Consider the following 17,151-nt stretch of genomic DNA (forward strand, 5'->3'; position numbering starts at 1 on the left):
AGGTTTTGCAAAGAATGTAAACTTTATTGTGTTCAATCAGCAAGGAAAATGAGTGATGAAATGGAACTCAAATCTGCCTGCTTAATTGACACTAATGCTGAAATTTATAGGGCAGTGTTACAGTATCCTAAGGCTATTTCGGTCTACAAGTCTTGTTTCTCAAATAACACTTGAAACTTAAAAATCAGCCATTTTTGAGGCTTACATTATCATATGAATAGTTGTAGCTTATCTGAACTGTGTTGAAGCCCTTCAAGGCAAAAGGTATCTCAAACTCTAGGTGAACTAATGTTCTAAGTTATGGAAAGCATAAGAATTAATGTAGCTAGTACTGTAAACCTGGCTAAAAGACCACACTCCAAGAAGACTGGTTCAGCAAAGCCAAGCAAACATAAGGGAGGAAATAATATCTCTTAAATGTGATAATGGAATTTTTCTCCTCTGAAGCTCTTGCCTTTCATGTGAAACACCCTTCGAACATCTCCTCTATGTTGTACAATCTTGCCTGAGACTTACCTCAGAAAAGCATACCTTTTCCTTCCTTTTCTTTCTCTGGATTCTTCCCAGCCATGTCCACCTTTTCCTTCATGATTCTTCCTCTGAATCTGTGGCTGCCTGTCTGACTTGGATTGCTATCATTATGCCTAATTCAGGAGACAAGGTGTTCTCTTCTCTCTCTCCTTTTGACAGTTAGCTAACCTTACAACTTGCCTGCCCTGATTTTTTTCTCTTAAACTCCATTAAAATTGTCCTTGAGTTTTAACAGTCTGTTGCTAAATTGCTTTATTAATCAGACTTAGAACCCAAAGATGGAGTTTCTATTACCTAGTGACAATAGAAAAGAGAACTTGCTGATTGTTCATTTGTTGGGATATTGGAGTTTAACCTTTTAGACAGGCATAATGTTCAACATGTTTTTTTTTCATAAATCCATTGTCTTTTGGTGAAATGTATTCTGCATAGGATTTTCACCTTTGATTTAATAAAAAGTTCAATGTTCGGTGGAACCAGCTTTTTTCTTTCCTTTTTTAATTTTAAATTAGAAACAAGCTTGTTCTATATGTCAATCCCAGTTCCCTCTCCCTCCCCTCTTTCCCTGCCACCCACGAACCCCCTATCCCATCTCCTTTCCACTCCCCAGGGAGGGTGAGGCCTTCCATGGGGTAATCTTAAAAGTCTGTCATATCATTTGTAGCAGGGCCTAGACCCTACCCTCTGTGTCTAGGCTGAGAGAGTATCCCTTTATGTGGAGTGTGCTCCCAAAGTCCGTTTGTGTACTAGGGATAAACACTGATCCACTACCAGAGGCCCCATAGATGAACCAGATCTCCAAACTAACATCCACATCCAGGGGGGCTGGAACAATCCTATACTGGTTTCCCAGGTATCAGTCTGGGGAACTAGCCTTTCCTAAACATCTATCTTGTATGGGTGGTTTCAATTCTTCCTTATTTGGACTCTCAGTGATTTTTCTGATGGAGACATATAAAGAGCTGCTATTTAAGAAATGTATGACCATTTCTTAGCTAACTTCAGTTCCATTGCATGACTTCTGACTTACCTCCAAGAATCACTTCTCAGACCTGTTCATCCTGAATTTCTACCAGGTCAGAGTTCTGTCAGACATCTCAATCCTGAAATGATGTGTGTGTGTGTGTATGTGTGTGTGTATGTGTGTGTGTGTGTCTGTGTGTGTGTGTATCCAAATGTTTTAATACAATTTTCTTATTTTCATTTTTGCATTAAAAATATATTAGAGCAAATAATTGAGGAATGAAGTGAAAAAGACCACTTGAAACCAGAAAATTAACCTTCATCCCAATCTCCTTTCTGGTTACTTGCCTGTCTTCCTGATCAAATGTAGCCAAGACCTCTGTGCTTTCCCAGAGTCTGCAGGAAACAAAGTCTACTTGTCCAGCTTTAAACTGATAGTCCTTTAATACTCCTTTTGTTACTCGGCTCTTTAGATTTTGTTGTACACGAAATTACACCATCCATGTGGAATGAACATCTAAAAAGGTTGTGTTCCTTTTAAAAACATGAATCTCTTTGTTTTTTCCCTTCCTTCTTGCTCACCCCTGTTTTCAACCGAAGGTACAAAGGATATGTAAAATTGAAAATAGGTAAATAAAAGGAAATCAGCACCTCAAACAGGAAGAATTTAAACTCAAAGACAAAAGAAGTTCAAAAAATATACACCCTAATTAGTTTCATTAGCATTTCAATAGGATTTGGACATTATTCTGAAGAGGGTGGAGTGAGATTGCTTTCTATGTGTCATTGGAAATGAACACTTTGGAGCTCTTGACAGCTAGGGAAGAAGATAATAATTTCACTTAATTTGTTTTTTAGGCTCACTCATTTAAAAGAACTAACAGTTCCAATGCTCTTGGCGAATTACAACTGTGCTTCAGCTTTTCTGTGCACTGCACTGGAAACATCAGTAAACATCCTCAACTGGGAAATCTGACTGGCAGCATTTCCATATATTTTGTCCTTACACAAATTTTCTCTCCAACCCTTTGGTGATCCAATTTTAATAAACTCTAAAAGTAAAATAATCATCTAAACAAATGCCACAAAGAATATAGATGCAAAAATGTACATTAATCCAACGATACCAGCATTCAATGCATTGCACTGATCTGACCAATGAGCTTGTTTCATGGTTAATTTCAAAATCAACAGGGATAAAAACATGTGCCACCTAAGATGTACAATTCTAAGAAAGGATGTATTCAAAAACTAAACTATCAAATGTGTGTATTTGTGTGTGCATATACATATGTCATTACAGTTTCTTTCCCCCAAAATCTAACCTATTCATCCAGAATAATTCAGTATTTTTTTCCTTTCGTAAATTTAATTTAGAAACAAAAGGTTTTACATGTCAATCCCGGTTCCCTCTCCCTTCCCTCCTCCTCTGCTACCCACCACTCCCCTATTTCATGCCCTTTCTGCTCCCCAGGGAGAGTGAGGCCTCCCATGGGGGAATCTTAAAAGTCTGTCATATCATTTGGAGCAGGACCTAGACAACCCCTGTGTGTCTAGGCTGAGAGAGTATCCCTTTATGTGGAGTGGGCTCCCAAAGTCCATTTGTGTAGTAGGGATAAATACTGATCTACTACCAGAAATAAATTCTTTGAGTTTTATTAACATTATGTGTCATAGACAGAACAATACAATTTCTTTTTTCAAAGGAAGTTATCTATTTATTCATTTAATAATGTCTTTGAAGACATTTAAGTTCTTCACTATTAAAAAAAGAGAATGCACTCCATTTATTTAAACTATTGTACATTTTTCTCTTGAGAGATAATGAAACAATTTAGACAGTTGAATTTAGTCAAATACTGAAGAAGCCGTACATTGATCATGAACTTAAAAAATATATGCACACTCGAATGCGTGTGTGTGTGTGTGTGTGTGTGTGTGTGTGTGTGTGTGTGTGTGTGTGCATGTGTCTGTATATGTATGAGAAATGGTGAATTGGAGCTAGAGATACAGGTAATTGTAAACTGCTCAATGTATGAACTGAGAACTGAGCTGAGGTCCTCTTGCAGGAGCCATATGTTTGCTTAATACCTTCTTTTTTTAAGTTTCTTTTTTATATTTGTATTTTTTAATTTAAATTAGAAACAAGCTTGCTTCATGTCATTCCTAGGTCCCTCTCCCTCCCATCTTCTCCCACCCCCATTCACCCCTCCCCCAAACTCCCCCCCCCCAATTCCCACTCCACTCTCCAGGAAGGGAGAGGCCCTTCCTGGGGGATCTCCAAAGTCTGTCATATCATCCAGGGCAGCCTAGGCCTTCCCCCATGTGTCCAGGCTGAGACAGCATCCCACCATGTGGAATGGGCTCCCAAAGTCAATCTGGATGCCAGGGATAAATGCTGAGCTGTTGTCCGAGGTCCCAAAGAATGCTAAGGCCTCCTCACTGACATCTACTTTAAGGGGGTCTGGATCAGTTCCATGCTGGCCTCTAAGCTATCAGTCTGGGGTCTATGAACTACTCCTTGTTCAGGTCAGCTGTTTCTGAAGGTTTCACCCACCAATTCTTAAGCCCTGTGCTCATCATTCCTCCATTTCTGCAACTGGTTTCCAGGAGTTCAGTTCAGTGTTTAGCTGTGGGAGTCTGCCTCTGCTTCCATCAGCCACTGAATGAAGGTTCTGTTTCCCAGACTCTCTGACTGTGGGATTATGGGCTGGCACTCCCATTTCATGCCTAAAATCCATATATGAGTGAGTACATACCATGTTTTCTGTTTGTAGCTGGGTTACCTCACTCAGAATGGTTTCTTCTAGTGCCATCCATTTTATTGCAAATTTCAAGATTCCATTGTTTTTTATCCACTGGGTAGTACTCCATTGTGTAAATGTACCACATTTTCTCTATCCACTCTTCAGTTGAGGGGCATCTAGGTTGCTTCCAGATTCTGGCTATCACAAATAATGCTGCTATGAACATAGTGAAATAGATGTCCTTGTTGGTCCTTGTGGTATGAATTTGCATCTTTTGGATATATGCCTAAGAGTGTAATTGCTGGGTCTTGTGGTAGACTGACTTGCATTTTTCTGAGGAATCTCCATACTGATTTCCAAAGTGAGTGTATGAGTTGGCACTCCCACCAGCAGTAGAGGAGTGATTCCCCTCTGTCTACATCCTCTCCAGCATAAATTGTCATTGGGGTTTTTTATTTCAGCCATTCTTACAGGAGTAAGATGGTATCTCACAGTTTTGTATTTCCTTGATGGCTAAGAATGTTGAGCAATTTCTTAAGTGCATTTTGGCTATTTGAGATTCCACCATTGAGAAATCTCTATTTAGATCTGTAGCCCATTTTTAAATTGGATTATTTGGTGTTTTGGTGACTAGTTTCTTGAGTCCTTTATATATTTTGGAGATCAGCCCTCTGTCAAATGTGGGGTTTGTGAAGATCTTTCCCTGTTTTGTGGACTGCATTTTTTTCTTGTTGACTGTGTCCTTTACCTTACAGAGATTTCCTCAGTGTCCTTTGTTATATCCCCATTTTCATTTCTGATTTTGTTAATTTACATATTCTCTCTAAGGCCTTTAGTTAGTTTGGAGAAAGGTTTTTATATCTTATTGATTTTCTCTTAGAACCAACTCTTCATTCCATTGATTCTTTGTATTGTTTTCTTTGTTTCTATTTTGTTGATTTCAGCTGTCAATTTGATTATTCTATGGCATCTACTCTTCCTGTGTGTGTTTGCTTCTTTTTGCTCTAGAGTCTTTAGGTGTGCTGTTGAGTGATGGGTATTTTCAAATTATTGATATTTACTATACATCTTGACAATGTTACAGAGCCTTTCAAGAACCGATTTAAAATTTAAAGACCGTATCATACATTCTATACCACTGTTTTTCTTTTTTTCTTGGTTTTTCAAGACAGGGTTTCCTGTGTAGCCCTGACTGTCTCACTCTGTAGACCAGGCTGGCCTCAGCCTCACAAAGAACTGCTGGCCTCTGCCTCTGCCTCCGAAGTGCTGGAATTAAAGGTATGCACCACTATCACCTGGCATAAATTATTGTTTTGTTGATTTTCTCTTTAATATTTTAGTCTTTACCTGTAATATATTACATGATCCTTTATATAAAGAACAACACAAAAGTCATGCCTCCCACACACGTGTCCTTCTTTTCCTTTTGTTTTCAGGATGTATTTATTTACTAAGTATACAGTGTTCTGCCTGAATGTTGCTTGTGAGGCAGAAGAGGGCAGCATATCTCAAAGATGGTTATGAGTCACCATGTGGTTGCTGAGAATTGAACTTAGGTCCTCTGAAAGAGCAGCCAGTGTTCTTAACCTCCGAGCCATCTCTCTAGCCTACACCCTTGCTTCTTTTCCATTGCTGTCCTGCCCACCGAATAATTTGAATACACTGGAATGGAGCAAAATATTAGAAATAGAACTCCAGGAATCCCATTATTTTCATATAAGTGTTGACAATATTGTGATGGTCACCCTTGTACATGACCATTCCTGTATCTATAATTACACACCTTTCTATAAATGCAATAATTCTATACATACTTAAGTTAATAAGATTTTCCTTCTCATGTTGCATTCATCATCAAAATAGTATTGAAACAACTGTAACCTCTATGGTTATTTCTGTTTGCATGTGCATGCATTTACACAGTTTTCCATGTAGACACTTAATTGTAGGTGAGCACACTTTTTTTTCACAAAACAGACTTACATTGGATCTAGTTCCTTAATTCTTATTCTTCTGCTTGAGTGCTCAACAAACCCTTGTAAGTCAACTAAAATATGTTTAACATCATCGAGTCTATATAATATTATAGTGTCATGATTACTTCAGATATTCCAAAACTTTAAGTATCTACTTTAGGTCTTGGCCATTATAAACATTTTCTTTATATGTTTTTGTAACATGAATATTAAAAAGCCAGAGACTGATATTGGGGTTCAAGCTTCAAACTGAAGATCAGAGAAGCAAAGTAGCCAGCCACTATCTCTTATTTCTACCTCACACACATACCTATGAAAGCTTGTATGCCATTATTAACCCACTTCATAGTAACACCTCTAGCAATGTAGAATAGCATCAGATATTTAGTACTGCTTGAGAGGATTACAAATGTACGCATTTATGTATTTTGAACTTGTTTAAGAGAGGTATATATTTACATGTGTTTATAGCTTGGTCCTGCTGTGAGAATAAATATTGACAATATGTTTGCAGTTTGGGATACATGTCATGTCTCCTCAATCTGTTGCAAAGCAGAATTATGTGTATGATACCTATTTCTCCTTTTGTGGCCTCCTTTCTGTAGAAGTAGCATTTTCTCCCCTACTTAACATTTTGATACTAAAGTTTAACAATACAGGAATCCATTGGGAACAAATAAAGCAAGTGCCTGAAACAAGATTGTAACATCCAGGGTTAGACATTTTCTCAACAGCCCTAAGATGACGGGGATTTAAGAGTTTATTTCACAATCTAGCAATAGTTTCACTCTTGACTTTTGTGTGTATGTGTGTGAGAAGAGACAGAACCTTTAGGTAGATAACACCTACAGAGATCTCACTTCTGCCAAATATGTGAAAGAAAGAAGCACGTCTTTCCTCAAGCATCTCCATTAAATCTCACATAATACAAACAATTCGAACACTATAAAGACCAGATTAAGAAACCTTAAGATCTGGAACTGCTTACGTAAGAGTTAGCACTTTATTACAAAATTAAAACAAAGTTTAGAGAAAATTATCATGGAAACCTTAAATTTGGAGACAAAGAACAAGAGAGAGAATGAAAGAATGACTTGAATGACAATAAAAGTAGCATGAATGAGAAAGAACTAAAGGATTCAATAGCTATGTTTTCAGCAAAAGTTCCTGAAGTGAATGGATTGAGCTGAGGAAAGAAACAGACAGAGGAGAACTCAGAGGTTCCTAGATGGTTCCCTTCTCCAATCTACTTTTGAGCTATACACACAGGAGTTGGAGCACACCAGGATAATATAGACCACCACATCAACTAAGAGTTTTATGAATATGTAAAGACCACAGAAAGCACATGATGCTCAGGCATTACTTAGTGACCAAATCCATGACTACTGGTAGTATCACAGTTATTAAAATAAATGGGACTTGAAGTTAAAGACACAAATATTCAATTTACTCAGAATACCCGGTGAAACTTCCTATGGAAGTGAAAAATAATATTTTGAAGAATGAAAAAAATAAATTTGTAGGGAATATTTGCTTCATTGTATTGAAGGGGGAGAAGATTATACATATTTATATATTATACTTCAGTGTTTGCTTGGCAAGACACATCAAAACATCAAAAAAGGGTATCAGTGTACCCTTTGAATCCATCACCAGCAATAATTGTATTTACATAGCAACTGAAAAATTCTGAGTTTAATTAAATGCTTTTAAAATTTTGAGGTCTTCTTTGAAAAACAAATGACATTTTTCTATTTCAATTTAACTTAAACTCCTACCTACTCTATCAAGAAGTTCATAGTTAAGTATTTAGTATTTTCTGGTATAACCTTCCTTCTGGAACAGGATTAGTTCAAGGCTCAAAGTATAAAAATGTACAAATAATTAGTGTGGATACACTATACATCAGGCATTAAAGTTCTCAGGATCTGGGGTTCAATTGATGTAATTAGAATTCAATGCTTTGATTGTTGATTAGAACTGAATTAAATTATTCGACTCACATGGAAATACACAGAAATGTTTTATAATGAATGTTTTATTTGCTACTGCTAATAAAAATAACATGCTATATAAGAAGTGTGAAGTAGGATTTTGAGAAAAAGGGAAAATTGTGGTAGACACCCTTGACCATCCAACCACTGATGTTACATTCAAATCATTTGCTTATAAGTCACATTTAATTCTATGTAAGCCTGTCTATATAATAAAGTCAGATTAATTTCCTTACAAAATGTTTTTGTTCTTGACCAAAAATATTATTAGTCAATTTATTATGGCACTTCATTGACCCCAGTGATATTCAGTTCAGTTTTTCCTATGTTAAGAACAAAGTTCATACTTAAAAAATTGGTATTTGTCAAATTTCAAATTTTTATATTATATTTTGTCTCAGAAATTAGTGCAAAATAATATAAATATGTTAATTTCATCATTTACCCTTCCAGTTATTTATATTACTCTAAAATTATAAATACAAATAAAATAATTTCTTGAGGGGCTTTAGACATTACTCAGGGTTTAATATTATTTACTGCTTTTTCAAAGAAGTTGGATTTGATGCCCAGTACCCCTGTCAAGCAACATACAAGTCCCTGTAATTCAATCTGTAGAGAGGATTCAAAGACTCTGGACTCTGCAAGTACATGAACTCAATACACATATTCCTACACAGACTTACATGTACATACTTACCAAATACATATTTTAAAACTATGATTGAGGCACAGACACCCTGACTTTTACTAGGAGAGTCAAGAGTTCTCTGGAGGAGGGAACCAGATGCAAAGCAAAGCATACAGCATCAGCCACCACTCATGTCTTGCCCCTCCACCCTCCAGTAGAGAAGTGACTGCCAGGGGCTCTTTCAGACCACTTTTCCCTCTTTGAATCCCCAGACCTACAGGCCCACAAACTCTTCATGCCACTGAATCCCACAGAGGGAGTTGGAGGCAGAACAAAGCATCCAGCATTGTCCTCCATTCCTGTCTTGCCCCTCTACACTCAAGTAGAGAGAGGGGGTGGGGGCCTAGAGGCAAATCAAAGCATCTAGCATTAGATGCCTTTCCTGTCTTGTCCCTGCACTCTCTGAGAGAGAGAGAAGAGGATAGAGCCTTAAAACCATACCCTACAGGAGAGGAAGAGATCCCACCTGTACCACTGGAAGAAGACATAGGAAGATGACAGTATAAGAACACATTCAACAACAGAAAGATTTATATGACACCACCAGAGTTAGGGATTCTACACCAACAAGACCTGAACATCCCAATGCAGATGAAGCAGAAGAGAGTTGTCTTAAAAACAACTCCATGAAAATAATACAGGCTCTCAAAGAGGATATGCAAAAATTCCTTACAGAAAAGTAAGAAAAAGTAAACCAATAAAATGCAAGAAATCAACAAATCTCTTAAAGAAAGATAGGAAAGTCAAGAAAAAATGATCACATAGATGAAGGAAGCAACACTAACAGTTCAAGACCTGAAAACTGGCATAAAGACAATAAAGAAAACACAAACTGAATGAATGCCAGAAATAGAAAAGCTGTATAAACTATCAGGAACTACAGATGCAAACATAATGAATTGAATACAAGATAAGAAAGAGACAATCTCAGGCACTGAAGACAAACTAAAGGAAATAGATTCATTAACCAAAGAAAAGCTTAAATCCAACAAAATCCTTAACACAAAATATCCAGGAAGTATGAGACACTATTAAAAAATGAAATCTAAGAGTAACAGATATAGAAGAAGATTAAGAAGCAAAAATCACAAGTGCAGAAAACAATCAACAGAATCATCGAAGAAAACGTTCCCAACCTGAAGAAGGACATGCCTATGAAAATCAAAGAAGCTTACTGAACACCAAAGAGACTGGATCAAAAAAGCAATTCACCTTGTCAATAATAATCAAAGCACCAAACATACAGAATAATGAAAGAATATTAAGAGCATCAAAGTAACATATAAAGGCAGACCTATCAGAATTGCACCTGACTTCTCCATGGAAACTCTGAAAGTTCCTTGATAGATGTTCTACAAACACAAAGATACCACAGATGCCAGCCCAGAACCAGCAAAACTTGCAATCACTATAGATGGAGAAAACAAGATATTCTATGACAAAACCAGATTTATACATAACTTATACACAAATCCCGCCCTACAGAAAGTTTTGGAAGGAAAATTCCCACTCAAAGAAGTCAACTACACTCACAAAAACATGAGTAATAGATAAAAATTTCACTTCACCAAAATCCAGGAATGGGGGGAAAATTCAAACACAATACCACCACCACCACCAAATCCAAAACAAATGGGAATCAACAATCAATGGTCATTAATATCCTTGAACATCAATGGTCTTAACTCACCTATAAAAAGACACAGGCTAACAGAATGGATAGGAAGACATAACCCATCCTTCTGTTGCATACAAGAAATACATCTCAATTTCATAAACAGGTGTTTCCTCAGAGTTAAGAGTTGGGCAAAGATTTTCCTATCAAATGGCCCTAAGAATCAAGCTGTTGTGCCTATCCTAATATTTAACAAATTAGACTCAAACTAAATCAAAAGAGATAAAGAAGGTCACTTCATACTCATCATAAGAAAAATCCATCAAGTTGAAGACCCAATTCTGAACATCTATGAACCAAATACAAAGGCAATCACATTCATAAAAGAAACATTACTAAAACTCAAATCACACATTAAACCCTACTTACTTACAGTGGAAGACTTCAACACCCCACTTTCACAACTGGACAGGACTATCAGACAGAAACTTAAAAAGAAATAAAGGAACTAACAGAAGGTATGAGCCAATTGGGTTTAACAGACATCTATAGAACCTTCCATCCCAACACAAAAGTATGTATATTCTTCTCAGCACCACTTGGAACCTACTCTAAAACCAACCACATACTCAGCTGAGAAGCAAACTTGAATAGATAAAAAAAATTTAATAATCCCCTGTTTCTTTTCAGACAACCATGGCTTTAAATTATAATTCAACAACAACACAAATTCCGCAAAACAGACAAACTCATGGAAATTGAACAATGCTCTACTGCATCACTCCTGGATAAATGAAGAAATAAAGAAAGAAATCAATGACTTCCTAGAATTCAATGTAAATGAAGGCAAAACATAACCAAACCTATGGGACACACTGAAATTAGTACTAAGAGGAAAGTTCATACAACTAAGTACCCACATGAAGAAACTGGAGAGTAGCCATACTAAAGAATTAACAGAATAACTGAAAGTTATAGAACAAAAACAAGCAAACTTACCCAGGAGGTGTAGATGCTAGGAAATAATCAAATTGAGAACTGAAATCAATAAAGTGGAAACAAAATAAAAATTTTAAAAAATCAATGAAACTAAGAGTTGGGTCTTTGAGAAAATCAACAAGATAGACAACCCTTTATCCAACCTAACCAAAAGGCAGGGACAGATCATGCAAATTATGAAAATCAAAAATGAAAAGGAGGACATAGCAACAGACACCAAGGAAATCCAGAGAATCATCAGGTCATACTTTATAAACATGTACTCCACAAAATTGGAAAATTTAAAGGAAATGAACAATTTTATGGATAAATATCACTTCCCAAAATTAACTCAAGAACAGATAAGCAATTTAAATATACCTATAACTCCCAACGAAATAGAAGCAGTCATCAAAAGTCTCCCCCCCCCCAAAAAAAACCACAGGGCCAGATTGTTTCACTGCAGAATTCAACCAGAAATTCAATGAAGAGCTAATTCCAACACTACTCAAATTGTTCCATATAATAGTAGCAGAAAGGTCATTGCCAAACTCTTTTTATGAGGATACAATTACCTTGGTACCCAAATGACACAAACATACAACTAAGGTAAAGTACTATAGGCCAATCTCCATGGGGTTTCTTATTGTTTGTTGTTACTGTAGTTTATTTGTTAAGCATTGAATTTGTTTTCTTTGATCTGTATGTTTATTTTTTAACTTTGATATTCCATGGGCATTTTGTTTTCTGATCTTCTTGATTTGGTATGATATTTGCTTCCTCTATTTTACAGATGTACACTTCCTTAGTTTTTGGAATTTAGACACTGCTCTTGTTGAATTCCTTGTCTATGAATTTGTTTGTGATTACTTTCATTTATAATGATATGTCAAAGGTTTGGTTACTCATGGTGTCTCACATTGCCTGTATGTTCCCTTCCTGCATATTAATTTTTTCACATTTTTTATTTGTTCCAGACCTTTATTTTGTCTTTGAGTCATGAAATTTTTTCTTCAATTTGATATAGTTTATTTGTAAGACTTTGAGTTTTTTTCAACTCTATCTTCAGACAATTTGAGTACTGTTCAGTATTTCTTTCTTCTTATTGAATTTGGTTCTGAAGTCCTGGATAATCATCCTCATTAATATCAGTTTTATGTTTGTATTTTCTTTGGAATCACAAAGGCATTTATCAGTCTTAACTTCTTTTTCTTTAAATTAATTGAGCCATTTCTTGTGTCATTTTAATGCCCTTGATTTTATCACAAAGTTTATGGTTTTTCTTTTAAATTATCTGTCTTGAGGTTCATATAGGTAATTCCCATTAGCAAGTATTTCAAAAAGCCTGGTAAGAAATATTTCATATTGCTTATATTTTTGAAAAGACTTTGGCTATGTGGGTTTCCTTTGTTATTCATGCATCTGATACAAATAGAAATGACTTTGTTAGAAAAGAGAATTGTGAGAAGACTAGGTCCAGAGATTGTGAATCACTTAAGAAGAATTAAATCAGGTAGCCTGTGTACAGAATATGCAAATTGCAAGGTAGCAGTAATCTGACCAGTTGGAGAGTTTGGGCGTGATGTGGGAGGTTCCCTACTGTCAGATGTAGACAGAGTGAGCTAGTACAAAAGGTTAGAAGTTGGATTTGGCATAGATATGAGTGGTTATGCTAGTTCAGGGCACCGGATACAGGACCCAAGCAAGATCTCCCAGGTCGTGAGGGTACATATGTGGAAACATAAGGCCAAATCACAAGGCTGATCTCTGAAGGATTCCTGGATCTGTTTGGGTAGAGAGATGGATATGATATGACAGGGTATGGTAGATTGTACAGTCTGACTGAGTCCTGGAAGAATTGCAGAGGTTGTTTGAGATATAGGTTATTTGCCAGATGACTCTGAGTCACTGGATAATTGTCAAGGGCTTGATATGCTGGGTTCAAGAGTGTTCATGGAAGGGTGGGTCAGAATGCTGCACCACACTTGATCCTTGAGATGTATCTCTTATATCCCTTACATAGATAAGGAAATTTAGTTACTGAAGGTTAGCACATATTCATAAATGGCAAACAAGACAAGTTTGCAATCACATTAATGCCCACATTTCCAGAACTCATTATTTTCTAGTTCCTCAATTATTTTTATGACACTCAGTAGTGTTTCATAATTGTTACCTCCATGCTCTCAGCTGCAAAACCTCATGCAAGACTCAATTCAAGTATCACTTTTCTAAATCACATCTCAAATTTGACTACGTTTTCAAAATCTTCCAATTTACTTCCAAATGTAGACATATATTTTTTGTATTATACATTCCCATCATCTTTGACCATGTTTTATATCTATTTTATAAGCTATCACACTTTCTAAAGGAAGTGGATGTCTTTAAGGCTCTGCATACCAAGATGTTTCTCTTGCTACAACATATAGAAGACATTTAAAGTTTTTTTAATGAATAAACAGAAGTTTAATGTGCATAGATGGGATGATAAACTTTACTTAAAAGTATTAAGTCATGAGATATAGATTTGAGAATCACAGATATTTAAGTATATCTCATTCACAATGTAAATGTTGGATGAATGTCAGGAAGTTGGGTGAAAGGACAATCAAAACCAAATAGCAGGAATCAGTGTTAAAGGATAGGGCTTTAAGAACAACAGATTTTTAATCATAAGTTAGACAGTCCTTTTACGTTCCAATAGTATTCATTTTTATTAACTATAGAAAGCAGTTGGTTTCATTATGACATTTCAAACATGCGTATAGGATACATTGATTTCCAGTTCATAGTAACTATAATTGAACCCATATTCCATTGTTCTCTCCTTTGATTAAAAATCCTCCTTCTTTATTATATTATTTATATTGCATTTTCCTTTCATTAATATTACTAAGTGAATATATAAATATAAATAAACAAATAGAACTACCCTCACCTCAACCAATGACTTTGGACACGCCGTTTTAACTGGGCTAGCAGGAGATAAACTTAAAGAGACTGTTGGAACTTGCCAAGTCAGTGTACGACAGTCTTTCAATTTTACTACCTCTGAGATGGTCTCTCAGATACTCTAGGCATTAGCCAATTTTGGTTGACCTGATGTTAATGTGAGACCTTGGGTGACTGTTCAGGTAGCCTGCTGTTTCTGTCTTTGCTTGACCTTTAGGAAACTGCTAGCTTGCATGGCCTGCCTATGCTAGTAATGCTATTTTCCTTTTCAGTTCTTTGATGAGTTTGAAGACTAAACAGTCACAGCTAATATCCTCTCTTATCTTATATAGAAAATACTAGAAACAAAACTTAGGCCTTCCAAATTAGGACAGCTATTAGAATAATCTCTGTTATATGCCATTACCCTGGAACTGGACATGTACAATGTGTCTATTGCTCATTGTTGCTCTTGCTGGTTGTAGGTCTTCATTTCTGTGTTTTTACTTTTTCTTCTCCTGGAATATACTTGATATTTGTTATCATTGTATATAGCTTTGTATCAGGCTTAAAACCTTTAGGCAAAAAGGAAAAATTAGTGGTATCTTGCCTTGCCATTGAATTGTAGTAGTGGCCACACCCTTTGGGTGTGGTTTCAGCGACAGATGTGTCTGATTAAGGTAGAGGAGGGATTTGTTTGGTATCGTGGGTTTCAGAAAGCATAAAAGAGTAAAGACTGCATTTTCTGGATCAGGAAGACCTCAACAGTTATTTACTCTTATCTGTGTAAGTCCTAATAAATACCTATTTGTCATTTATCTTGGGTTTTGCAAACTCATTTAAACTTCCACCTTCAGAATATATTTTGTGTTTCTTGAATGTACATGGTTTTAAGGCAAACACTTATGTATATGTATATGGCTAATCACATATTTATGGGATTAATGTCTATGAGCCTTGTGAAATTACCACTATCCATAATGGCATATCAACTAGTGCTTAATAATTATTTCAGTATCATGAATTGATATTGTGGAATGAAAAAAGCTGAGTCATATCATCTTTATTCATCAGTTATATAGTAAAAAAATCAGTCTTAGTACTTTTATTCTATTTAACTTTGTGTTTCAACAATTGCATAAATCAGAATAAACTTTTTGATTCTGGCATTAAATAGAGCTTATTTTCCTGATTCTTCTTGTAAAAAGGGAGAGGAAAAATTGGTTTGTTTTATTTGTATTGCCATGTTATTTTATAGAAGATTATTTGCTTTTAAGTAACACCTTCATTTTTAGTGTTTTAGTATTGAATCTTTTACAAATTAGCCATTAGGACTCCATTAGGAATGTCACATCACATTCCCTAAGTAGGATATCAGTGATATCATATTCACTAACAATATTCTAAATCTGCAAAGCTTCAACACAGGCCAATACAAAACCAAAAAAACAAACAAATAGCAACAAAAAACCAAACAAACAGGAACAAAAAAAACAAAACAAACAAACCAAAAAACCATGTCAGGATTGTGAAGGACAGTTTGAGGTACTTTTAAACACACAGTTATTATAAGCTCTACTCTCTGCTAGAACTTATCCAACCAACCTATAAAATATCTATTGCCTTCTTTTTTTCTTTTTATTATTTATTTTTAAATTTAAATTTAAATTAGCAACAAGGTTGCTTCACAAGTCAGTTCCAGGTCTCTCTCCATTTCCCTCCCCTCCTCCCGTGGCCTCACCGCAACCCCCCCAATATCCCCTCATTTCTGCAGGGAGGGTGAAGCCCTCCATGGGGGTATCTATAGTCTGTCATTTCATCCAGGGCAGGGCCTAGACCCTCCCACAAGAGTTCAGGGTGAGAGTGCATCTCACATTGTTGGAAGGGAGTCCAAAGTCCATTTGTATACCCAGGATAAATACTGATCTACTGCGCAAGGCTCAATAGATTACCTAAACCTCCTCACTGACACCCACATTCAGGGGGTCTTGATCAGTCCCATGGTGGATTCCCAGGCATCAGCCTGGGATTCAAGAGTTAACCCTTGTCAGGTCAGCTGTTTCTGGGGGTTAAACCAGCCCAGTCTTAATCCCTTTGGTCATCTTATCTGTAAGACACTTGAACTCACAGCAATTCTCACATAGAGACTGGTTACCACACTCAGCATTGCTGTGAAGTCTGAGAAGCCCTGTAGGCATTCTCACATTCCAGATTTGCACCAGAAATCATATCCTATGTGCCTGCCCAGACCCCTCTGTCTACCAAATGTCATCTTAGTCTGAAGTGATATATTATTTATGATTTAGTAAAGCTTCACTGAGCATTCAGAAAAGCAACATCAGATCCAATCTATAGAGATCAGGCAGTGATGATATACACCTTTAATCCCAGCAGTCAGAAGCTAGGAGGTGGTGGTACATACCTTTAATCCTAGGATTCAGGTTTATGAGATAGAGGGATCTCTGTGAGTCAAAATCCACCCAGATATACACAACAAGGAATCAATCTAAAGGAGAATTATAGCTCACACCTTTATTCCCAACATTAGGGAAGTATATAAAACATAAGCAAAGTCTCAGGTAGGCATTCATTCTCCTGCCACACAGAAATAGAGGCATTTGTTCTCCAGTCACACTGAGTAAAGACAGAAGTTTGTGGCTTGGTGAAGAGCTCATGTGTGGATCATCCCTTTCAGCCTGAGCCTGAGGTAAGATCTATT

This window comes from Mesocricetus auratus, unplaced genomic scaffold (genome assembly GCF_017639785.1).
Source record: "Mesocricetus auratus isolate SY011 unplaced genomic scaffold, BCM_Maur_2.0 Super-Scaffold_100004, whole genome shotgun sequence".
Classification (NCBI taxonomy): Eukaryota; Metazoa; Chordata; class Mammalia; order Rodentia; family Cricetidae; genus Mesocricetus; species Mesocricetus auratus.